This window comes from Microtus ochrogaster, chromosome 24 (genome assembly GCF_000317375.1).
Source record: "Microtus ochrogaster isolate Prairie Vole_2 chromosome 24, MicOch1.0, whole genome shotgun sequence".
NCBI classification, from domain to species: domain Eukaryota; kingdom Metazoa; phylum Chordata; class Mammalia; order Rodentia; family Cricetidae; genus Microtus; species Microtus ochrogaster.
In genome coordinates this window covers 29911646-29938573 of record NC_022024.1, presented here as the reverse complement: position 1 = coordinate 29938573, position 26928 = coordinate 29911646, and the positions used below count along the sequence as shown (strand labels likewise).

General features: G+C 41.1%; 1 long non-coding RNA gene across 7 annotated transcripts in view; it reads right to left on the bottom strand.

Annotated features, from left to right (window-relative positions):
- LOC102000537 overlaps positions 1 to 26928 on the bottom strand; it is a 92109-nt gene that overhangs the window by 8640 nt on the left and 56541 nt on the right. For 5 of the 7 annotated variants that reach the window (XR_003377953.1, XR_003377954.1, XR_003377955.1 and 2 more), the window contains one exon: positions 4234 to 4450. This is a non-coding gene — a long non-coding RNA (uncharacterized LOC102000537). Of the gene's footprint in view, positions 1 to 2580; positions 2736 to 4233; positions 4451 to 26928 lie in introns of all 7 variants that reach the window. The other 2 variants (XR_258554.2, XR_003377957.1) reach the window with 2 other exon arrangements.

The following is a 26928-nucleotide window of genomic DNA, read 5'->3' as shown; positions in this document are numbered from 1 at the left end:
ATATGGGAAGCCATGAGGCTGAAAGCCTCTGAAGCTCTTGACTTCTTGCCAAGGCTTCTGGGCATCAGGAGCTTTCAAGAGGTTGAAAAAAAAAACACCACTAATGTCCCCAGCTTCTGTTTTCCGTTCTCCTTTAAGGAGAACAGTGAAGAATGGGACCACTCAGCTGCCTTTTTAACATGTCACACTTGGGTAATTCCCTTCCTTGCCAAAGAGCTTGTCCGTTCCATTTGGACTCCCGGAAGAAAAGCAAAAATCAATTCAGAACAAAAGAAACTCCCATGTTTTTGCTTCCTTGTATTTTTTTTTAAGAGTGCCCACAGTGTAGTTAAGTTGAAAAAGTTTTTTTTTTTTTTTATAAAGTCCACTGAGGGAACAAATCACACAGGTAAAAACCTGAGATTTAAGAAGAGAATGAAATTTAAAAGCTAATTAAATTCAACAAGGGCTTCTCAAAGGACTACATAATCAAATTCGTCTCAGGTTAACACTTGGTTTTTGAAGGGGGCAGTATGTGGAAATCCGACATGGTTGTAGATTCCATATTGTGGTAAAAGAGAAAAAAAAAACTGAGATGGAGTGGGAAAAAAGATGAGATGCATGAATTTCTGTACAGACTTGATGCCAGGGTCAGGATGCAAGGAAGAGAGAAGTTCCAGCTCCGGAGCTCCGGAGGAACTAAATTTGAAGGCAGACGGTAAAACGGATTGAACCTTATTTCCTCGCGTCCCTGAGAAATTCCCGAGACAGTTGGATGCAATTTGAAAAGGTCAGAAAAATATTTCCCGCACACCACTGCTTCATGCTTTAAGGGTGTATGTGCGTGAGATGCCGACTCTCATCATTTTTTATTGACTTTGCTTTCTAGAGACGGACAGACGGTCTGGGAGACAAGACCAGCAGATAAGAGAAAGGCAATCTTACAAATGAAAACCTCTCTGACTCTGTTCTCTGGCTGGTGACTGTGAAAAATTCCAAGTCTTGCCCATTTGAAGAGAAATCGCTCCATCTTCCCTCTGCGGGCTGATGAAATGGAAGGGCAGCACCGGGAGGCATCAGTGTAACTCGACTGTGGCTGTTTCCTGGTAATTGCTATTTAGTTCACTTCTACTATATGCTAAGCACAGGGAAACCTATGTTTACTTCGGGGAAATGATTAAGACGGAATGCCAGGAAGTGCAACAGCGTGCGAGCACCAGCTTTCTGCCGCTCTATATGTGGAGGGTGGTTGCGGGGAAGCGGGAAACCCACGGGAGAGAGTGAAATTAAACAAAGCATAACCAATCTCCATTGACAAGACTATTCTACTAAAGATTCGACTGTCATTAAAATCTTCCCCAAGACAAAGGGAAAACGAAGATTTCTCCATTTAAATGAGATTGGTGTAGAATAAGAACCTTTGTTAGCGAATATATTTGTGGGTCTTTTCCCCCCTTTTCTGCCTCTCCTTTTTTGTGGTGCATCCAATTAGAAGTTAAAGCTGACTTTTCAATACAGAACGCCATGTTACTTTACAGCGCTGCAAAGTTTTAATTAGCATCTGACTTCTCTTTCTGTGGGGAAGGGAACCCAATCCTGTTTACTCTTATTTAGAAGCAGAGATAAACTTTTTAAGGGCCCTGAGACCTGTCTGCATGCCTTTCTATGATGTTCTAGACCCACGGGGGCATCTTGACAGCTCACTAGAGCCTTTCATCCAGCAGGCCGTTGTTTCCTATGGACAGCCTTCATGCTGATCAGTTAGTTCTATGGCCCCGTTACCCACAAACCACCACAACCAGCAACCAAGGGGGCCAATCGCAAGAAGGCTTTGCATAATGTCAAGTGCCCTTCACAAAGGGATGGAGCAAGCTCATTAGTTGGACATCTGGATGCTTGGCAGCGAGGGCAGAAAGTTCTTGGTTGTAATTGCCTTTCTTTCAGGATCACCTGAATATTTGCTATTGGTTAGTGATGAGCAACAAAATATGATGGCATTTTTAAATTTCTACCTTATGTTTAATAAAGTTCATAGGTCACACTAGACCTTTGTGATATTGGCCTCCACTAGATCACGTTTAACATAAGAAACTTCCTACATTTTTCTTTTTTACCATTTTCCTTGCAAAAGAAAGTGGTTAGCATCCATCTCCTTGTACTGTTAATATTACTCGAAAAAAGTCCAAGTCTCTTACCTGTGAATATCATTAATAGCCAAAAAGCAAATCATTCATATTAAAATAGCAATGATAACAGAAGATAATATTTAATAGTATTGTCTATTGAGCATCTACTGTGGGGCGCATTCAAAGAACACATTGTCTAAGTCCTATTGAGTTCTCACCGATAATTTCAGCAAACTGAACTCAAGCATGGGGCAGGGGGAGGCCAGGAGATTTGAACATGTGAGGGGATTCAAGCTGGGCCTCAGACCAAGGCTTGTTTATTTTCCCAAATCTCGAAGCTTCAAACCGTGTTCCACTGGCAGGGCAGAGCCAGGAAGGCCAGTTCCCAGTCACACTGCACTTTGCTCACCCTGAGGAGTGTGCTGAGCCAACTTTACTGCTCTCGGCAGTGAAGCCAGGGCCTCTGAAACTTTACCTCAGCTCCAGCAATTGTAGACAAACTGTGTAGCTCTCTCTGTTTCCCGTGCTTGTGGAACTCAGCTCACAAGGAATACAATACAATCCTAGCAGCGTTCTTGATCAGGGTGTGTGGTTCGTGGTTCAGAAGCAGCAGCTGCTAAATGCTGGCGCCTAATGACACACAGATTGTTGTTCTTATTTGGGTTATGTTTGAGTTCTTCACTGAAAACAATCAAGGTGATGAGAAGAAAGGACTTATTCGCTGGAGCTATAGTAGGGCTACTGTGGTAGTTTCATAAATCATTCTTGAGTCCCAACTTTCACGGGGAAATGTGCAGCTATTTTGTGATTGGGTAAGTAGGTAGAATAAAATGATAACAATGATGGGTCACTGGAGTTTAACCACATAAAATAATAACACAGGTCTTTGACTGGAGCAAAATGCATTATACATTGTCAGATTGCAACAAAATACTATTTTATCATTACTAGACAAACATTTGTTATAGCTGCTTTACTAACGTAGTCCCAGCAATGGTTCATCTTGTTTATAGAGATTATGGCTAAAAATGTAAATATTGCTTGGCTGTCTGGCAAACGTTGTTCTTGTAGCTATCGTCACCTGCCTTTTGTTGGCTTCCTCTCTCTCCGTACTCCATTTGAAGAGAGTTTCCTTAAGGTATCAGGTCTCTTTCTAGAAAGGGACCTTTCTTTCCCCAAGCCTGAAAAGACACTTTCCTACTGAACAAAGGTGTCTTGGAACTCAAGGGCCATTAAAATAAGCCAGTCAGTAGAAGGTATTCCAACAAATGGGCTGCAGTTCAGGCAAAAGCGCTGTTACCAGTAAGGACTCGGAGTGGGAGCATAGAAAATACAGAAAGGCGTTCAGGCACAGCTGGCGGAAGGTGCAGAGAGAAACAGGTGAAGAAGAGGCTGATCACAGAATGAACTTGAATCTGCAGGATGGCTACCGCCTCTTCCCTGCAGTATTTCAGGCTCATTGCTTTTCTCCAGTACAGAACAAGACTAAGAACAACGTGGAAAGTATACTAGGACATTCTGGTCCTCCCAAAGTGCTTAGAAACAAAAGGAGTCCAATTTCCACCCAGGAAGGAGTGTAAAACACTATCCCCAATTGTCTACATTCGGTACGTTTTGTTGAGGAATTATGTACCAAGCCTATTTATCTTCAGAAGAGGAACGTCCTGAAAAAATGTTATAAAGACAGGCTAATCGAATTATTGCTATTCCAAATGGCAATTTGCTCTTAAAACACATGACAATTTCACAGAGAAAATCTCCATCATGAAAGTACTGGAAGAAACACCAAGCTAGCTTCTTGTAGGGGTTTTTGTCCTGCTTTTATTTATTTATTTCTACTTTTCTTAGTCCTTCCTGTATGCACAGTCTCAACTGCAGGCATCAACACTATCACAATTAATTGTTTAGAAATAATGCTAAAAAATAAAGATGGCACACAATTAAAACACCATACTACAGCAAGAGAAACAGTAACCCATCCCAGGCATGGCAGAGAGATAAAACCAGCCCTTTCCTCCTTTCTGGACCACACAGAGTAATTTAGTGGTTTCTCAAAGCATCTTCTTAGATTTCTATTTTAATCATACTTCCATCACTTTAATGTCAGAATGTTAAATGCTTTGTGTACCTGGCCGTCCTTCTCAAGAGGACTGTGGTAGGATGAGAAGCCGAATGTTAGCCCAGTCCATTTTCTGTGAATTAGCGGGTTCTCCAGAGCATATTATTTCTTGTGTTGGGGGAAAAAAAAGAGCGTGGCTTAAATTTTTCTGAATAAATTTTCAAAATCAAATTTGAAAGTTTTTCATGAGAGATGATCCTCCCTGGTGGGTGATGCGAAGCATAACCTGAGGGGCAAACATGAAAATAATTAGCATAAAATGTATTAGCATATAGATGCCTTTGAAATAATAAACAGCAGAAAACCCCAGTGCTTATCCCCAAAAGAAAAGGATGAGAAGATATGAAATTAACGTATTCTTCTTGCATGACAACTTTAGCTTGAAAGCCAAAATGAAGGTTCCCATTCCGTGATGGGTGCAATGATCAGGGAGATGGGGAAGTGACTCCCAGCCCAGAACTCTGATTTCTTTGCTTTATTTGGCCATTATCACCGTATGAATACTCTTTACTTACCTTTTCGCTGGTATTCCATACCACTTTTCTTCAATTAACAAAAACTAAGCCAAATATCTTCCATTTACTTTCTTTATAAGCCATCAGGTACTGAGATGTAAATCTTAGATATTTTTTTCAAACCCCTTCTCTTACCTGCCTTTCCCCAGGTTTCTTGACGGCATACCTAATGCTGGAATTGGTGATTCTGTTACCAAGAGGACAGGGGAGCCTAGCTTGAAACTGGGATAATAGTCTCTGTTTTTATTAGCAATGGTCCACGAACTCAAGCTAATTCTTTTTTATATCTTTAATAGAGGTTACTTCTGAGACAGTAGCGTAGTATAGGCTGGCATGGCAGCAGACCGTGGTCTTTGTAACCAGTCCCGTTTTCAAATCAGTTGAAGCTCACTTTGGGAAAGATGTCTTAACACTACTAGCTCAGTCATCCCTTTTATAAGACAATGGTAAGCTTTACACATCAGAAAGCCTTTTATGTCAGGTGTAGGGTACACAGACAATCTAGGCGCTGTATCTCTGTTTACCTTCTTCAGCAGGTGATGAAGATTCCACATTTTGTTGATTTTAGAGTTTAGCAAGTTGAATGCCATCCCACTTAACTTGTGTGTATTTAATGACATTAAGGAAAGATACCATAAAAGACAATGGATTTATCACAACATGAACGACATGACATTATACAAATCTACTCCCCTCTCAAAAAAGAAGTCAAGGAAATAAAGATCACAAAGCTAAAATTTATCCCGTAGAAGCAGGAATGCGACTTCTAATTGAACTTTGTAACAACTGGCAGAAGTTTAGGTCTCTCTCATACAGTGCAATAGAAAGAATTAAGGATTCGCTAACCATGCTTTGCCTACATCAAGGGACACAGATAAGTCCCTCGAGCAAGAATCATGGTGCAGAGTTGAAACACAATGGATCCGTATCTCGACTGTAATGCATTATTTTTATTTATTTAGTTTTGAGACAAGGTCTCACTGTATATCCAAGGCTGGTCTGGAGTTCTCTATCTAGCCCCTGCTGCCCTTGAAATCTTCAGCTTTAGGGCCATAGGACTGTACCACCATGCTAGGGTATTCATCTCACTTTGCCATCAATTTGGAACCTCCAGTGGATGGTGACTGCTTCACAAAGGTGAGTCTTGGCCTCCTGACATGAGGAAGGGGGAAGGAGAAATACACTGCCAATAACAAGATTCTACAGATGGCGGAAGGTCAGCCTTGGTATATATCTCTGTTTTCTGCACAGCTCTGGTTTCATGCCATTCACATTTGAAAACTGTTGCTAGGCAGTTAATAATTTTAGACAATCTCTTACTATCATTCATAGGCTCACACACCCTGTGAATGCTAGTAACAGATTATCTAAAAAAGAAACCACGAAACCAATCTCATCAATAAGGGATCTAGAGAATATGTTTTATAGATATATGTATAGGTATATATTAAGACTTGTGCAATGAAACCTACAAAATAGCAAAAGAAACTGAAGGAAGCATAAGATTTTCCATGTCCATAGACTCGTGTTATTAGAATGCACATACCGCCCAAGGTAATCTACAGATTCAGTAAAAATTCCTATCAAAATTATCATGTTGTTTCCACCAAAATAGAAAAAGAAATCCTTAAAATTCATAATGTAGTAGGGAAAAAAAACCCTACATTAAAAAGAATAAAGCTATTGGAAACATCAGGTTCCCTAACTTCAAAATATATAAAGCTATAGCAATCAACACAGCATGGGGCTGCCATAAAAACAGACATTTAAGCCAACGGAATATACTAGAAAGCCCTGAAATAAACTAACACTTTTAACAGTCAATTGATCCTCAACAAACATGCCAAAAATACACATTGTGAGAAGATTGCTTCTTTAAAATATGATGCTGGGGCAATTGGGCATCTAGGTGCAGGAGATGAAATTGAGCCTCTTTCATTGCATACAGAAACGCTAAGTGGATTAAATTCCTAAGCGTAGGGCCCGAAGCTGTAAAAGTACTGGAGGGAAACAGAGTCACATCTCCCTGACATTGGAATAAGTCATGATTTTTTATTTTTATTATGTATCTATCCTTGGAGAATTTCGTATATCTATACGTGTTCTGATCAGATTCACTCCCGCTATCCCTCAGCTTCGCCCAGACCACCGCTTCACATTTCCCTCCCAATTCCTTATCCTCTTCTCTCCATACCCAACATAACCCACTTAGCCCAGTTAGTGCTGCCCATGTGCATACGGGTATGGGTGTGATTGCTTTATGACCTGAAACAGAGACATGAAAAAGAACCCATAGAAAAGATAGCAAGCTAAATATCCACACATCCAAAGAGCCAATCAGCAGAGAAGCAACAACAGCAACAAATGGGATGCGAGAAAGTATTCGTAGGCTACGTGTCATGCAAGTAGTTAGTACACGAAGCATATAGGGAGCTCAAGCGGCTCAGCAGCAGGAAAACAAGGAACCCAAATAAATAACAGGCAGAAGAGATCAAGGAGATGTCTCAAGAGATAACACACAGATAACCAACAGATATATGAAAAAGGCTCACCTATTACTAACTACCAGAGAAATACAGATTAAGACACACTGAGAAATGATGCCACCGCTTCAAAAATACTACTATCAAAAGATAATGCACTGGCAAGGACGTGGAAAAATGGGAGGCTTTGAAGGCCATTGGTGGGAGTGTAAATTGGCACAGACAGTTCAGAATCCAGCAATCCCATACTGGGTGCAAATTAAAATTAAAATAAAATTCGCCTGCTGGTGAGTTATCTAGAAGTGCATGTTCATTGCGGCATTTGTCACAAGACCCCAGGGACAGAACAACTTAAGTTTCAGTCAACAGATGTGTGGCTAGGGACAATGAGGTGTAAACAAAAGCTGCAATGCTATCAGCCTTGAAGCAGAAGAAACTCTGACCTTTGCAACAGCATGGATGAAACCAAAGAACCATGTGGGGAGCGAAGTAGGCCAGGCACAGGCAGAACCCTCTCAGATGTCCGGTCTGAGATGCTGAACCCCAAAGAGAACAACATGGTACAGGGGTTGGGGATGGAAGGAGGAGTTAGGGAACACGGGGAATGTGTTCGAAGGGTAAAGTTTTATTTTGGATAAATACGCTCCCGAGCTATGCATCGAATAAAGGGACTATACTTACAACAGCACACAGGAATTTTTGAAAAATCACTAAAAATAGATTTGAAGTGCTCCCAACACACATAGAAACATCTGTGGGGTAGTGCATTACTTAACTCAGTTGAGCCGTTCCCAGATGCATGCATATTTCAAAACATCATGCTACATATTTTATATATGAAACCTTTATTCAATTACATTATAATGGATGTGCTTCTTATCCCAATCCTCAGATAGCCAAGGCAGGAGAATGGCAAGTGTGTGGTCAGTGTAGGCTAGGAAGGATAACACCATCTTTTCTTCTTTTTTTCTTTAAAAAAAAAATGTTTTTAACCTTCTACAAGCAAAAGTAGTTAGCAGAAAATTACTATTTTTCACATAACATATAGGATTAGGAACAAAAATTGCTAACAAAACAGCCTTGTCCAACTACCCCTGGAAGAAGTCATTCAGGGAAGAAGGTGGCATCTAAATTTGGGGTGCATGATGAAAACATGGTAGATGGTATTGATGAAGATACATCTTCAGCTCCCCTTTAATCAGATTTCACGATTCCTTCTTCTTCAGCACCTACAATTACACCCCTTATAGACTGTGAAGACTGGCAGTGATTTTTGTAGATTCAGTTATCATGGCAATGATAAATGATTATTAAATAAGGACTGGCCGATGTCACAATATAGAGAGAGCCTAAGGTCTGCAAGGAAATCCATCATGCAGTAGAAACATGGCTTTGTTGATCTGACCCTGACTGGGAAAAACCATGAAGTTATCTCGGAAGTCATCCGTAAAAGGATGTTTTGCATTTTTCTTCCAAGGTAGACGAAGATCTCCACAATACATGTCTAAAGATACATCATCAGGGTTTATTACCAAGTACTTAATATTGTTCAGAAATCTCTAAGAACAGCCTCAGTTTGGGGGAGTAGGCATTAAGATTCCACAACATAAGGGGATAGCAAGGTCGCACAATATGCAGCTGCATTTTCTATAAAAGGGCAGTGGGATGCAAATCCCAAATAAAGCCATTTCATTTTGGACTTTATGAAACTGATTAGCTCAGGGGAGGAATGGGTGTAAAAAACTTGCTTTTGGCATCTGGAACGATAGGCAATCATGAAAAGGGATTGGACTGGTGACATCAGGCTGCTCTGCTGGGGGTGGAGAAATACAAGGGCGGGGGGGGGATGTACAACAGGCAAATTACTAATTATCCTAAAGGTATGGCATCTTGACCCTGCACCTCAGCACACAATGTCATTCTAAAGACGCTATAGTCATTACATCCCATATACCCAGGGTTAATGTTTACCTGCTTTTAGGAAGTTTACAATTCTGTTTCGGCTTCTCCATAATTTTTTTCTGGCATTCAACAGGGACAGAGCCTATAACACCATATCCGTTCTGTGCTAAGGCACCAACTAACTAATTTTGAAAATAAACCTAACGAAACCCAACTGGCCTGGCACGTTTGCTTTTAAATATGGTGTGTGTTAATCTTCTATTTAAATCTCATCGTTCTATCATAATTTGTGTCAAATGAATCTGAGTCACCATGAGTAAGCTAAGATTAAATCCTCAGTACCAAATTTTCCATTCAGCCTGACAATATGCTTTGGGCTTGCTAATGGACTATTTTAACCAGCACAGAACCCCACAGTGCTAATTTATAGCATTAATCATGCCGTTTTTCTTTTCTTTTTCTTTTCCCACTGAAGAGAAGGTAGGCAGGGAGATCAATGAAGGAGGCAATTCTAAACAGGGGATGTGATCACCTCTCCAGATGACTGCATCTCAGGGTAAAAAATGGGACTGATTCTCCTTGCACTGTTGGGTTGAACTGAATAGCGTATTTAAGAATGGGATGTGATAGGTTTTGTTCATTGAAAGGGCGGATGAATTCCTGATATGACTTATAGTCAAGCCCCAGAGGCTACTTTTCAAGAATAGGTTATGTAGAATATCAGGCTAATGGATCACAACATGGTTCTGTCACACAGTCCCAGTGTTTCAATGTCCCTGCACAGAAAATTGGGAAACTGTGGCCCCTGCTTCAAAGGTTTCTGTTTGGGTTAAGGGTAAGGGGCTGAGAACAGTGTCTAGCATACAGCAAATATCATATAAGGGTCAGGTGGGCATCAACCTTGTCCTAAAACACAAGTCTATCCCTTACAATAAAATTTAAAAAAAAATCTCTTCCTGCTCTGTTGCCTTCAGCATGATGGAGAACAAAAATACCATTTCATTATCCCATTATGCCAATTTGCTCATTAGCACATGCCAAGCGTGAGAAAGCTAAATGGCATAAAAATATTTGCCCTTAGAGTTTACATTGTAGGGGTATCATAGACAATAGATGTATTTACGCCATGAACTGGTGACTGCTATGGAAAGCAAACCATAGGAAGTCAGAAAAAAAATGCTTAGATGCCATTCATCGGCCCTTACATCCAGTCTATTTGACAAAATGGCTTATCACAAGGCCCAGTTTTCCCCTCAAGAAAAATTTTCATGCTGACATTCTAGGTAACCGCTTCACTGACGTCCCAACTGCTTGAACGAAACAGAAAGAACCCAACATATGAGCACATCCAGGCAGACATATGCACACTGGCTCTCTGAAATGGAATGTGTGTGCCATTTGTTGAATGGCGGATCGTCACTTCCATCTGGTCTCATTTCCAGAGCACGAGAAGGCCCCCCCAGGATGTAAACCCTAGAAGCTAGGAAACAGAGCTGAAATACTCAAAGACATAGGAGGGGATGTTTTCCAGAGCTGCAGACCCCCAAGCGAACACGGTGGTAACCATCATTAATTCCTTAGCCACAGCTGAGAGTCGCGGGGGCTGAGCACAGAGGCCACGGAGCATAAAGGACATTCCATGGCAGACCTCATTAAAGGGGCTTAAGACAAGCTTGACAAGTTAATGACAAAAAATCTAATTTGGATTTGCTGGACATACCCAGAGTGAGTCCAAACACACTGCAACTCTAACATGTACACTGTCAAAGAGGACCACAACCCAAGGTCAATTAGTCCCACGGAGTTCATGAATCAAAGGCTGTGGGTGGATACAGTCCGATTCAATCACATTGAATAGAAAAACCATGCCCTGTGTGTTTTGGGTTTGAACTCTGGTCCTATTTAAACTGCACAGATGCCATAGGTCTCTAAATTAACAGTAGTTACTAAGGAGATGTCCATCGGGCTGCATATATTGAACAAAAGCATGGGTAGCTCTAGATGCCACCCTATACAACACATCTCTGCTATTCTTTTCCCTTTCTCTAAAAGTCCTTTTGTAGTTGTACACTCTAGGCCCATGGAATATGGGTCCTGTTACACAGCACTTATTCATGGCTATCTTATGATTCACTGGTCGACCTAGTACGTGACTCTCTCCATTCTTTAACTATCTTTCCATCCCCAAGTATATGTGCCTCGCCATGGAAGAGCTCCTTACACACATTCTTAATGCCCATGTCAATTTTATCACAGCCAACCCAAGTTTACAGACAGGAGAGCAGAAGAGCCGTACAATTTACACAGCCCCTAGTTGGAACAGGAGCAAAGATAGGAACCTTGGCCATCTGTCTTCTAACCTTATGTATGTATCTGGCTACGAGGAGGAACAAAAGCCTGTTGAATGGCTGTCACAATGAATGGATGCACATCCTAATATCCCAAATATTAAAAGGGGCAAGATTTATAACTTTAACCTCCACGCCTTTGAAGAATAGGTACATAATCATAGCTTAGTTTAGAATGCTTAGAGCCACAATGCCCTCAACCTGCTATGTCTCTATCATATCTTTCAAACTGTCTCATGGATGAAAGGTATTTGTCTGTTCCTCTCCAGTCTCTTCTGGGTCTTAGGAAGAGCATGCTAACCCTTATCTTTTTGCCTCTATCACTAGAGTACTGGAGCCAGAGGCATGGCTACTACTCCTATGGTATGCGCTAATCTCTCAAGAAATCCAGAGACGCGTCCCTATGTTTAGAACACTAGACATCTGTCAAGGTTGAAGGGAGATCTCAGTTTCTGGTCTCAGGTTTTCCAACCCTCACCCACCCACTTTCCAGTCAAGCCCTAATAATAATACAAGTAGTATATATTCAATCACCATAAATAATATGAGGATATTTTAGTAAATGTATATTGAGGAGGAGAAACTAATATTTTTTTTTGCTTGTCAAAGCCTGGTTAATAGTTTGGATTTCTCAACAGTCTCATCCTGGGCCCTTGGATACAGTGTTGGTTACAGAGACTATCCCACAGATGCACAGACCTATGTGCTTTTATCCAAAAAGTCTAGGAAACAATGCCAAGTGTATCCGCCCTCTCTTCTCCCCTCTCTCCCACTGCAGTAACAGTCCTGAGATAAGCCGCTATGCCCCGTTTCTAAGTGTGAAGGCCATGTTCCTTGCCCTGTTCTGCTGATGGGAAACCACACAGAGCAATGTGTACAGAACTGCTGTTGAGCTGTCAAATGTCAGTAGTTAGAACTTAACAGGAAAACGGAACGGAGAAGTATTGTGGACGTTCAAAAGGCCAAGTATTTCATTTTAGCCCTTGTCCTACATATTTGTACAAACACATAGACTTCAAGATATGAGGCATAAATATCTATGAAGGCAAGTTCAAACAAGCTAATGAATGCCGTTTTCAAGTTTTCACCAGTTGCTTTTGTTTCTCTCTCTCTCTCTCTCTCTCTCTCTCTCTCTCTCTCTCTCTCTCTCTCTCTCTCTGTGCATGTGTACGTGTACACATTCGCATGCAAGAGGTCAGAGGCTTGGCATTGGCTGTCTTTCTCAGTCTCCACCATGTTACTTAAGATAAGGTTTCCCTCTGAACCCAGAGCTCAGGTTGGTGAAGCTTCCTGCCCAATGAACTCCAGAGATCTGCCTGTCTCTGTGTCCCCAGTGCTGACACTACTGACGTGTGCCGGCATGCCTGGCCTGTGTGAGTCTAAGGGATCCGGAATCAAGTCCTCAAGCTTGCCTTACAGGCTTTACTGACTGGAGCATTTCCCCAGACTTGTGCCTATTGGTTTCCAGGGAGCTACTGCATTCAACATAGTGACTACAGTTAGCACTTCCTCATGATACTGGGTATTGGGTTAAAGCGCACATCATACAAACATGGATGACCAACATAAAGAGTTAGTTTGTAGATGGGTAAGCTAAGGTCGAGGGGAGTTAAGAAAATGCCTCAAGGTTAAAGCGTCAGCCAACCCTAAATTGAAGTACCTGTGCACAGGGATTTGCTAACCAGTCCAAGTCCCTTTATCGCAAATGGGCAGTAACCCCAGGGAGGACATGCTATGCTTATCTGAAAACCAGTTCAGAGGAACCGTATATATTGTGAAATGTGAGAGTTCCTTTGGCCAGAATACAAACTCATCGAGACTTTACAGCTTCAAATAACCTCAAAGATATAACCAGGGGCTCTGGACGTTTTCCAGTGTCCTCGGGAGGCTTGCATCCCTAGGTTAGGGCTACAGATCCTGTGAAACAGTTACTCAGGGTGACAAACAGGATTAGAGGCCCAGGTTCTTAATCTGGTAACAGCCAGTCTTTCCAAGGGCACTCAGGGCACCTACTGTGTGTATAGCATCTCTGGGGAATAGGGTCCTGTGAAGGGATTGAGAAAGCTCCCCGAAGCAGCCAGTTTCCTTCGGGGGGTCTTCAATCTACCCTTTGGGAAGGGAACCTGAATAAGTAAAGCAGTAAGAGTCAAATTAATCTCAGAATACATTAACAATACTTACAAGTATTAAAAAGTACATCAAAATTTCTTCAAAGGATTAAGTCCTTCAGCCTTCAGCTCAGTCAGACCTGCCTCCCCCCACGCCAATTAGAGTTCAAAGAAAAGATTCATACACCTCATTTGGAGATCAGTTGAACCTTGGGCACAAGTGCTAAATCCTTAATAAGTCAGAAAGATAGATATATTTATTCTTAAAATTAACTAATTTTCACACCAAGGTTAAGTGATTTGCCCCAAGACAATTTCCTGGAAGTCTGATAAGATACCACATCCCCATCTCTCATTTGACATCTCTGACCCCATTCCCCTTGTTCAAGTGCCCCTGCAGAAACACTTACATGTATCAACACAAAACACACCCATGCCTGCCCACGGGAACAGAAAAGAAGAGAACAGTTTTCACTGAAATATTAGAGTCTCCTGGTGGCAGCGAGAAGTAGCCCAGACACTGTTCTGTAGGGAACAGAACTGAGTTTAAGGGGGCTGCTTCCTATGGCTGTGTCTTGTATATAGTCCTGAGGTTTCCAGCAGTTTCTGTAGCACTGAATACAGGGGTAAAAAAAAAAAAAAAAAAAACCCTTCCAGATAATTGAACGGTTTGGCCAGGTACAGCATTCAAAGTCTTTGCTTATGTGGTGTTTCTAAGCACCCACCCACACACACACACACACACACACACACACACACACACACACACACACTTTGAGTCCATAGTGCTGAACTTTTTGAGATCATCTATACAACATGCAGTAAGTTGCCTTCAGCCATTGGGAAATAGAACCTAAATTGTTTTTGTTTTACCACAAATATGAAAATCTATACCAGGAATCGTTAGAAGGAATAACAGTGGTCATCATTATGACATGTATAAATTTCATTTTTAAAGGGACGGAGCTTATCCGCATTAAGCAGACAGTAAACAGTCCAAAACAATTATATGCTAGGATTGGTACTGATACGGAAAATGAACCGTTTGATATGCATTGTCTCTCCCCCACACATACCCTGCATGCTTTTTATTTAAGCTTTGTAAAGCACTTCGAGTTTTCCTGGCCTAGTCAGCACCACAGTTACATTTTGAAAGCAAAACTGTAGACAGGACAGATTCCTTGTTTCAGATTTCTTATTTTTCCTATTAAACTCCATTGTAATTTTGTTATGCCTCAGTCGGTGTTAGAGAACCCAAATTACGCAAAACTTTGGGGATAGACATTAGCATAATTGAAATAATTAAATTTTTGGCAATTATAATTCTCACTTAAACCTAAATTAAATATGCCAAACTATAATTATGTTCAAATTTGCATCATGAAAATTATCCCCATTTTGCTCGTGGCATCTTAAAATATCTAACAAGAGACCTTAAGCCCTTCAGGTTGAGTCAAGAGGCCTTATCTCCGCTGCCTTTGGGAGGAGGAGGCATCATGCATTAGACGCAGTCATTTGGCCTCTTGGGAGAGAGAAAGTGGTCCATTATTTCTTCACTGTGACATGTAGGGCTGGTACAATAATCTTCAGGTACCTGCGAGTTACAGCACCAGTAATGAGTACAGAGAGCCAGAGCAGAAGGCAAAATGAGAATGTTTCCTTTGGAGAGAACCCTTAAGCAAAGCAGGCCATGTTTTAGGACAAGGGTAAACAAGGGTAATGAGAAACAAAGACACACACGCACAAAGCTGCAACATTTTGAACCAGACATGGGGAAAGAACCACAGTTTCTTAGCTTTTTAAAAAGCAATGAAGACAGAAACCACTTACAAATAAGGAACATTCATCCACCTTTTGGTCCAGAGGATGCATAGGCATTTTTAAGACTTCTAGGATGGGCTCTTTATTACTTATTTGGGATGCAAAGATAAAAGCAAAAGTCATACAGTGAAAGCTCTGTTTTTAACTAGCCTTTCTGCTCTACAGTTACACGAACCAAATGGTGTAATTAAACTTACAAGATGGTAGTGTATCTATCTTCATCTCTGGGACAGTAGGTGGATATAATCTGTGGATATATTGATCAAGAAGTAGATAAGGCCCCCGTGCACAGGGTTGGCACACTGTCAAAGCCTACAATGAGTTTCTGACAAAAACATGCGAATGTATCTCCAGTTAGGCTAAATATTCACATTAATGAAGGAATAAGGCAAAAGAAGCCTGGCTGACATCCCATCTGCTCTGATGAATTAAATTTAGCAATCATATGTAATATAGACGTACTGTCTGAATATCATACAACCCTGACACATCCAGGCTTTCATTAGAAAGCCCCACAATGTGACTTGAATAACAATCTGGCTTGGCTAATTAGTATTTTCACTTCGCTATACTCACTTCCAGACATATTGCTGTTTGCACATGGTAATTTAGGTAAACAGATCCCGTCCACAGCTGCATCAATTAACACTGCTAATCAAAACTGAATTCAGGTAATTAGGCACATTTATGCAAAAAAAATGTGTAATTTTGGGAGAAAAGCTAGATTCTTCAGTAATATGTCAATAAGTAAAAAAAAAATCTCATTTTGTTTATGTAAATGAAGAATGAGGAGAGAAAAAAATCATCATTAGTATATACATCAGGCAGACAGAGTAAAATTCCTAAATTAAATCTCAGTCTTTAATTGGTCTGTATTTTCAGAAATTGTATCATATTTTTTATAAATGTTTTCCTCAATGTTTCCATATAGTGAGGTTGATTCATAGCTGCCTAAACGTGTAATCACCATCAAGCGAGATGGAAATGGTTAATGAATCTTCACAGATTCCTACAACTGGGGGGGGGCAGGGGGGATGGCAGGGACCCTGCTCACACTTGCTAATCCATCTTGCCTCCCATCCCCAGGCAGGACTGACTCTTGGTGACTCACTTCACCACCCGCTGAAACCCTCTCTGCCAGGAATCCTTCTGCGTTGGAGCCACGACAGCACCCTCACACCCCCATTCCTACGCCGGTAATTATTCAGAGTTCCTAGTTCTACACAATGGCCTCTAGTTGGGCTAAGAGTTTGATTTCAAAATGGCTGTGATGAATTGTTTGCTGTTTGCTTTGTCTCTGTAAAGACTTAAACCAAAATGATAAGTCTGAGGAACTACTCTGAGCTTTTTGGAGACACTGGTTGGATTTTTTGGCAAGCAATAAGTGAGTTGACAAGTGACTTACATTAAGAACCATCTAATATGGGAACAGTTTAGGACGGATCAGCCCACCAGCCTACCCATCTATCAACAGGCAATCACATCTATCCCTCCTCCTTCTCTCTCAATGTCTTTCCTTCCTCAGAGTGCGGTTTTGCTTTCTGCACACCTGCCCTTCCTAATGAAGTAGGGCTGCAGCCCCCTTAGCTTTAGTTGAAGGGGAAAAGGTCCTGTCAATCCAATTTAACTAATACTTCCTCAGTTCCTGCCATGGGCCAGGAGCCTCTTAAACCTGGAGGGAGGAGGCAAAGATGGACTTAGAATACTCACACTCTTTTGGGCTGACTTCAGACAGTTTACACCAACCGAATCAACTTTCGGGAAGGTAGAGAAATTCACCAAGTAACACTGTATCTGTGCATTCCAAGCCCAGAACGTGCCGGGATAACCTTATGAGATCTGATTTTTGTCTAACTCAGGATATTTTCCAGCTTTTCCCCTTGATAATAGATTAGGAGTGGGAACAAAAGTTCTCTTGCTAAGCAGTACGCTGTCCTTTCTTCACTTTGTAGGGTTCCAGCACATTTTTTGTGGCTGTTTATTTTTAATATTTATCAAAACGATGTTTTTTATGTAGCCTTTAGATAAATTTATCATAAACAACTGGACAATTTCCCACAACCCAGAAACCTGACAGAAGCTATCTATGGGACGCAATTTCAGTAATGGAAGCTATCAAATAGAAAGGCACATTTACCAACGGAGTGTCAGCGTCCAATCACCAAGAGGCACATTTAAAGAAAGTGCAGCAAAGACACTCCTTAGTTAAACCGAGTTCTTATGAACCTTAAATGAAAGAGAAGTAAGCATAAACCTTTTAAAGACAGCTTTGTGTGTGTGTGTGTGTGTGTGTGTGTGTGTGTGTGTGTGTGTGTGTATGTGTGTGTATGAGTGTACCTTCCTTGGGAGTCAGACCTCACTCACCTTCTGCTTTGTTAACTTCTGCAGCCCCTAAGCTGGCTAGTCCAGACCTATCCAGCCTCTACCTCCCTCCTCCAGATAGGGGAGCTATGCTCTTCTGGGATATGTCTGCTACTGGGTCAGACCTTTCAGTGGATTCCAGAAACCGAAACTTACGATGCTATGCTTGTGTGGCAATCTCTCTACCCCTGAGTCATCTTCTCAGACGTCAAAGATAATTTTTTAAGGGCTTACTAGTTATTTGTCAGCAAGCTGAATAGTGTGATAATTTTAGCACAAATTGCACACACAGTGTCAAACGGACCACACCCACCCAACTTCACTAGGTCAATGTCGTGTGAGAATTAGTATTAAGGAAATAACTGTTCTTATTAATCTTGAAAGTTAATTGGTGAGGTGTTTGTCATTTCTTGAGTACTTTCTTCCTTTAGATCATCTCAAACAAATGATAAGAAATAGTTCACTTAACTACTCTTAGCCAGTCATTTTCCGCTAGCGTCTGTTGAGAAGAGGATCTTGAAAAAGCTGTAGGTGACAGCGTTTCAATTACGAGAAGAAAATTCTGAAAACCCTTAAATCTGCAACTTTCTGTCTTTCTTTTGTTAGGTGAAATAAAACCACTCACGAGAGGCATACTCTCAAGGTTTGTGAACTTAGGTTGCTGACACAATACGCAGCTAGGGACAATAAGCAAAGAATTAAATGCCATCAAGGGCTGCTTTCTAAAACTCTGATTTTGTTCGAAACAGAAGGACCCCAACACGAACATGTAGCCTACACAAATATCAGATGGGCTAATCTTGGCTTATTAATGGCAAATGATTCAATTCACGACTACAAGGGAAGGAGACAGGTTTGGGATTAGTTAGAGAAGAAGGGAACTGGTTGTCAGAAAATAAAGGAAACACACACACACACACACACACATGTCTTTAAAGCACAATGATGCAAAAGAGATGATTAGATTTGAGACTAATCAACACAGAACTTCCACCAATTCCCCTCTGTCTGAAGGATGAATAGTGTAGCTTGGGGGCTTTTCCACAGCAGTGGCTTGTGGTGGTGGTGGTTGTTAAAAACTGTTTTGAGTAAGCACACAAGTGTTACTGTGGGAGGAATGGAAGAATGAGTTTTTAAAAGTTTGGCAGTTCAGTGTGCCGAAGCTAAAGCTGACTTGACGATCTGCATCTGATCAGAGAGCAAAGAGCAACCCATGTGTCTACAATTTCTGGTGAATATTTGTCCCCGGATTAAGAATCGGAAATCATCCCAATAGCAAACATACTCTAAGTAAACACATTGTTAATCTATGCTTCACGGCATTAGAAGTCTCTGGAGGGGGCCAGGGTTGTTCGTTCTGCCCGCTGATTCCTCTCAGTCTCTCTGTCCCAGGTGTTACTTGTGTGACTTGCTTCACAGGCCTAGTGTGAAAGCCTATCTTTGAGAACGGTGTTAAGAGCCCACATGAAAAGCTGGTGCAAAAATAAATGATAGCTCCTTGGGCTTCTTAATTTTCTAGTACAATTCATTGGGCTTTTCTGCCTTTACACACTCAGAGCGGATTCTCGGATGAAAGGAGGGAGAAATGAATTGCATACCCTATGAAGGGAATCTTTATTACCATTTTAATAGTTCACAGACCCATAAAAGGAGGGCACATTCACTGTGGGGAAGGACTCAATACTAAAGAGCACTGGCTTAGTAAGAAGAAAAGCAGTGTGATCCGGGGAAGGAAAATCATTTTGGGAGCACCCTGAATATGCAAACTTTTCACAAAGGCTTCCAGAAGATTTACCAAAGGAAGTAAAATGAAATCGTTATGTGAATCTCCACAGAGGTGGAGCTTGTCTTTCCTGTAATGGTTTGGGGCTCTGTGAAAATACTCAATGCAGCCATAGGATGTAGGAGATCATGGGAGTGAAATTCCAGACATCAGAAATCAACTTTCAGGGTGCTTAACGAGAAGCTATGGTAGAAGGCTCATAGTCTGGAGGAACCACTGTATAAACTTAACCCTGGCCTAGCGTGAAGCAATCATTGTGGGTTAGGACAGAGATAGGAAAGTCAGTCTACTCATTGCTTTGCTATGGAGAGCATTCATAGACAGTTGTATAGATCTGGGCTTCACACTCCATGTCTTGTGTGTGGTAAGGGTTTTGAGGTTTTGTAGCAGAGAAACAGTACTTGCGATTTTCCTTCCATGGCTCCCCATTATATATTCATTATTTCTTCATTTTTTTTTTATGCTTGATCAATGCTCTCGCCAGAGCTATGATCCTTCCCAGACAACACATCACTGGGATATGTAAAAAAGAAAATTAAAATACAAGGCTTTTATTGTTATGACTATTTTAATGACTCAGGGCCTACTTGAAGTTTGCATTTAAATTAGACAGACTAATTCAGAGGAGGTTTTTAATTTTCCAAGGTTAATCACCCCAACAAAGGTCAGTCAAAGTTGAGTCTTCAGTAAGATTGCTGCGGGCCCAGTCACCTGCAGGACGTCTATTGTGTGAAGGAATGTGTTTTATTCATTACGTGTCTCTCATCTTCTCTTCACATTACCACATTTGACTAAAAGTATTGCATTCTTTTGGAACTCTGACAAAAGTTCATTTCTTTGTCTCTTAAGAGAGAACTTACTCTTTTGAAACAGCAAGGGAAGTCAGGCCTTCAGCTGTGACTGACTTTCCTAGCCCTTTCTAATCTCCGGAAACCCCTGATACTCATCAGAGTTCTCCCAGCACCAAATCTTGAGTACACAAAACAATAAGGTGTTGGTTAAAGCAGCCGTGTGTGTTTAGGGGCCTTAATCCTCCACATTGTCTGGGGCTAAGATGGTCATCTCTCCTTGTTTCTGCTGATGGAGCTTAGTGAAAAGCAAGACTATTGATTTGCCGGAAGCACACGTTAATCGTGTTTGAAGACCAGCAGACTCGTTATATCCACTAACTCAGTCCGTGGTGTGTACGGAGATACACAGTGAGTGTCTGGCACATGGAAGATACGGGTGAAGGGTACTCTAAGCTAAAGAATAAAAGGGTCTTTATTATGACGCATTTGTGCTGTGAAAAGGATCCCTAGAATATAATAAAACAATCAAACTCTCCACTTCCAGCCTTTCTGACTGGATTCATGGAGCTTTAGTGACGACTTGAGAATACTTAAGTCAAACTATACCACAATTTGGATAAACAGTGTTTAAAATTATTTGCATACTTAAATACTTCAAAACTCATAATTCCGCAGGGGTGATTCATTTCTTACGCTGATGATATGAAATTTGATTATCAAATTTTCTCAAATGAATATATTGGGAACATAATGCGTTCTAAGGGTTAGGAATCAAATCATGAAAAAGTTGAAATTGGGCACGTTTCGAACACACATACTATGCATTCCTTTTTAAACATGTTATACAGTTGAAACACTGCTGTGAGCACAAAAGACACTGGTGACAGGCAAAAGTCAAAAGACTGGTCATGAGGCAACGGCCTGGATGAAGGGAAAGTAAACGAGCCTTAATGTGTGTGCCCAGTTCTGCTGCACATCAATCACCAGGATACTATGGCGGTGGTGTGACACAGCATAAATCACCCAAACTTGCCTCCTGCGTAGTCCTGAGACCCTCCCTCCCTCCTCTGGGCTCAGATCAAGTGCGCAGGCATGGTCGCAGAGGCACACAGGGCTCTCCTCATTAATATTCACACGCATTAATTAACGATATGTGAAGGCTATAATTCGAGAAACACCCCAGAGCTTGAATATTCAATCAAGCCCCAGCAAATCACGGAAAGGAAACACAGGTAGAACAAGCATGGGCCAGACTGACGACGAAGAGGAGAACGAAGGTTCAGGAAATAGGAGAGGGCGCCTGCTTTGTGTGTATAGTGCCCACTCCTCTCCAATTTGAACCCTTTTTCAAACTAAGATAGACTTTACACATTCTATAACTGTGTCTTCTGCACTGAGACGTAAAAGGAGGCAAGACAGCAGCTTTCATATGGTTAAGCAAAAACCTATCGTGTTCCACAATATCAATACTCAATTACTATCTTTTACCAAATAGTTATTCTGAAAATGATCAAAATCAGCTAGACAGAAAAGGCAAACTATTCTCCTATGATCTATCCCCAGTAGCAAAAGCATTCTGACTATCGTTTTGAATTTTCAGATTTCTGAAAAATAAAAATCTTAAAGCTTTCAGAGAATGCGATACAAATAATCAAAAAGAATATGGACCTTTTAGTAATGCATTTCAGTCGTGAAACAGGAAGGAACCCACCAAACTACCACACAAAAATCTTAACACGAGAACTCTGGATGTAGAATTATAAAGGAAACCTACCTTTGGCTGAACAAGTTTCACAATTTTTCAGCTACATAGCTTGCCGTTCCAACCTGGAGCAGGAGTCGACTCCGAGACCCTGGTGATCTTGATGACAATGCCATCGTACCACTGGTAAATTTTTCGATTAAACTTTGCGGATGTAGTAGCAAGTTTGCTAATTATGATATTAGCCAGCTGGCAGGGACAATCAGTCACCCACTCTAAGGCAGCCAGACAAAGAGACATCTAATCATTGCAACCAGGGCAGATAGATTTTGTTCCCTTCTCGCAAGTGTCACGGATCCCATCCCTGCTGACCCTCGACTGTCAAATTTAGATTCCGCAAGCTCCCCAGCTTCCCTTTATCCCTGCCTCAGATCTGAAACTCCTGGTTATCAGGAAGACGCGCGTCACTAGCTGCCTCAGCGCAGGAAAGCAATCAGGTGAATACGACTTATTATCTAGCATTGCTTTCCGAGGACTGACAAGATTGATTTGAGTCCAAGAACGCACTCAGATCGGAGACACGTAGTTCCGAGGGCTTGGGTTCAGACAACAGGCTGGCTGCAAAGTTACAGGAGAGGGAAGAACCTCAAGCCTGGTGCTAGGGCTCTAGGATGCTGCACATTTATAGAGAGATTTAAAAGCCCCTAGCAGAGTTTCCTTTCTCAGATGCCCTTCTGGTTTCCTTTCCTCTTCTGTTCTGCCCTAAGAATGCGTCTAAGAGCTCTGCCCCTGGAGACTCAGGCTTAGATCAACCCTGGGGAGGCTCTGTTCTGATTGACGTCATCCGTGCCCACTCTCTTTGCGTGTGGGGACATCACTACAAGAGGATTCTAAGTAGCCACACTTGGTTGATGTAATCTAAAAACCTAAGAAAATAAACACATAGATCTTTAATAATTTAAAGCTATCCAGTGGAAATAAGGAAATATATTCATTAGGAGTTCTCTCTCTCTCTCTCTCTCTCTCTCTCTCCTTCTGTATCTCTTCCTCTCTCTCTCTCTCTCCTTCTCTCTCTTCCTCTCTCTCTCTCTTCCTCTCTCTCTCTTCCTCTGTCTCTCTTTCTCTCTCTTTCTTCCTCTGTGTGTGTGTGTGTGTGTGTCTGTGTGTGTAGGGGGGGGGTTCAAAATCTCATCAGAATTAGATAAGAAGGTTTCAGAAATTTTTAAAATTTATGTATATATTCATGTCTATGTTGATCTAGGCTTCTTCTTGAGAGCAATATAATCTTTAACCTTGATCTCTTGAGGCTGGCATTTAAAGAAAATGAATCATAGAAGGCAAAAGAACAAAGATGCTGGAAATGTCAGGGGATGGAAGTTTGTCTGTCGTGGCTCAGTTTCAAGGAGAAGAGCTTTGATGATCAGTTTCAATAAGCTTGGCTTGGAAGTGAGCTCTTCTGACCGTGTTCACTACGGCAGCTTTGGCAGCCACTCGAGGCCTTAGCACAGTGATAACTCAAGCTATACAAGTGGATGAGGAGTGGCTACCTGCTCTATGCATATATCTTAGGGTTGCAAAACTCCACTCCTTAGGCCCTGTATTGATATATTGATAAACGTATATTAACTATTCATATATTTATTTTTAAATTAATAGAAAGACTTAATCCCAAGGGGGTGCTGAAATAGGCATTTTTAAAAGAATGCCAAGTGCATCAACAATTCTCCCATGAAATGATTCCAATTCAGGACGTTACAATTTATCTAAAAGATCTTGACTCAGACTGAAAAGATTTTTCTCTTAGCAAGTTCAGAGAATAAAATATACTATACGCAGGGGTTTTTTTTTTTATGGCTGTAGAGCCAATAAGAGAAATGGAATGAATTTTATGTCTCTAAAGAAAGAAATTAATTATTAATAAATAAATCTTGGCATTTGCTCATACGTAAACAGGGTGTGATTATGAGAAAGACTAGAAAATTGCCTTTTTAAAGATGAATACTGACTTCTTATGATGACACTGAAAAGTCAAGAAGAGGCAGTGCTGGATAGAAATCATAGCCATCCTTTCTGGTGGGGCATTGGTCAAGTCAGTGTTGACGTATGTCCCATGTAACTCTCCTCTATACTCTAAATTATACTAAAGATAATCAATACAGCCATATAAAATGTCTGTATGTCTCTCATTCTGACACCATGACTTTTTCTCTGACTATTTCAACCTGTGGGTAGTTGAATTCACAGGCACAGAACTGGTGGGCGTGGAGCATCGCACAGGCCGCGGTGTATGAGAAAGCCTTGCCCCTTTCGGCATCGTGACTCCTCATTCTCAACAGCAGAAGACCTCAGCTACCAAACAGCACAGTAATCGGGTTGACTACATGGCAGGAAATTGGGATTAGAGCAGATAATACACGTACACTCCCTTGCATACGTCCTGAACTGCATTACATAGCTCAATTATTTCTCTTATTATAATTACCGTGTAAAAATTATTTCCAAATTTTCTATCAATCATTATCCAATATCCATGAAGGTAAATGAGGCATTTTGAAACAAGGAAAGTGTGGTAACCTCAGCGCAAAAGGCCACATATAGATATGACCAAGACTGCAAAACTTGCAAAACGTAACAAAAAATCAACAATACAAATACTAATAAAAGCCCCCAATACTCAAAATATCAGTCACAAATTATAACTGGACCTAGAATACATGTTATCAGATACACAGGTTACCTTCAAAGGACTACATAGGTTTGAATTCACTATAAAGATTTCCAGAAACATGGCGGTTACACCAAGGATGTGACAGAGAGTGGATTGCAACGGGAGAAGCCCCAGGCTCTGGCTTTGCCTGGAATGCTCATTACCTAGTTTGACAGTTGCTCAATTCTGCTGCCCATGGCCACAAAGCCTGACTTGGAGCAGAGCCAACTTGTGCCCCTTATCATGATAAGGCTATTGTTATATAAACATGACACATGGTCGTGGGATGTTTTAAAGGTTGAACCAATCAATGAGGACCAGTCAAATCTCCTTTTGAAAATACTCTCTTGGCGTCCACAAAGACCACCGAGCTTGACTCTGCTGTGGATGTTCTTGCCAGTTGTGCCCTGAATCCTCTTCCGCTGACTCATGGGACAGCTTTTCCTACCCAGCCCTCTTGTGGCTTGAATAGGTTTGATTATATCTCACATATATTTAAATTTAATTTCTGCCTTCCAGAACATTAAGCATGTAAGCGAATGCCCGGAATTCCCTCCTCTGCTTGCCTTAAGTCTCAGGCGTCTGATGCCCTGTCTCCTTTCCATTCTTAGATCTTAACTTATTATCTCGGAGACCTTGAGAAAATGATTAAATCTCATTAGGACTCTTAGACAACAATAACATACTGTAATACCCTGACAGAGGTGGCTCATACTACATGCCAGCTGCTGATCATACAGCCGGTGCCTAATAAGTGCCCCATCGCTAGCACAGCAGCAACAGAATCATTGGAAATCAACACGCTTTTTGAAGGACAGCATAGGCTCTAGAGTCAAGCTTCCTGAGTGGACTCAAGGCCCGGCTTTTCTCCACTGATAAATCACAACAACGAGTGTTAATATCCACCTCAACGAGGAATAAGAATTAAAGGTGTGATTGCAAAGTACCACATGGTAAACGATGTTGCCAATTATTAGTGCTCTGCCTTCTAGGCTAATTGGTTAGTTATTTGCTGTCGTTTAACTCATTTCAATCAAAACAAATAAGGGCTTTGAATGTGAAAACCTAGGGCTACATACATAGTGATGCCATGCACACACACAAACACATGCACATATGAGTGTGCGTGTGTATGTGTGTGTGTATGGCATGTGTATATGTAATACATGCAATATATCTACCTGTGTTTACATATGATTGATGATGCATGAAAAAGATCCTAGATGTAGCACTATTTGTAATAGAAAAAGAAGTATATAATGATGTCATGAGGTTACTAGAATAAGTGGAGAAGTTTTGGGATGAAGAGTTCCCTATGACTCATTTTAAGCAAAGAAAGGCATAGAACCATATATGTTGGAAATCACTCTTATATATGATAAGAATATTATATTTAATTTATATGCTGGGAGATGATCTGTAAATATTATGCCAGGAATTTCTCGTGATGGATGCCTTAATAGGAAAAGGTCTTGGAATAAAAAGAATTTCTTTTCACAGTATATAGTTTCCAGCTGTAAAAATTTCAGATATATACTTGCATGCACATACCTTGTGATAATATAATATAGTCGCGTACACACATACTTGCAGGGTTTTTATAAAAATCAACATATATAAGGACTTTGTAAAGAACGGGTTTGGGAGCAGAGGTTGCAAGGGTGGAGGGTGGATTTTGAGGGACAGCGAGATGAACTGGTTAGGATATATAAAGTGAAATTCACAAAGAACCGATAAAAAGTTAATAAAAGAAAGTTTGTTGTTCTTGCTTGAATGGGTAGTTGATTTCAGTTTTTGTACAAATAATTCTATAAGTTACCACTGTCCCACAGCTAGGAATGGTCACTACAGCTGGGTGATGAGCAGGGAGACCACAGAGCCTTTTCTGTCCACCCATGCCACAAGACCTTGCTACTTCCCTGCTGCCAATCCTCATCTCCAGAGAGCTTCCGATTTGTAGCCTGAGCTGATTTTCTTCATCTACCAAATGTCAGAATGCTGACCTGCCTGCAGCCTCTCCTCTGCCCTGCAGCGTCTTCTCTACCCAAGAACGCCTTCCTTCGACAAGATCTCATTCAGAGGGAGGGATTCGAACTAAATTCCCATATTTTATCCAAGTCTAGATTCATATCAAGTAAGGTGCTCGCTTCTCATGCACGGAAATACAAATGTTTGTTGAGAGA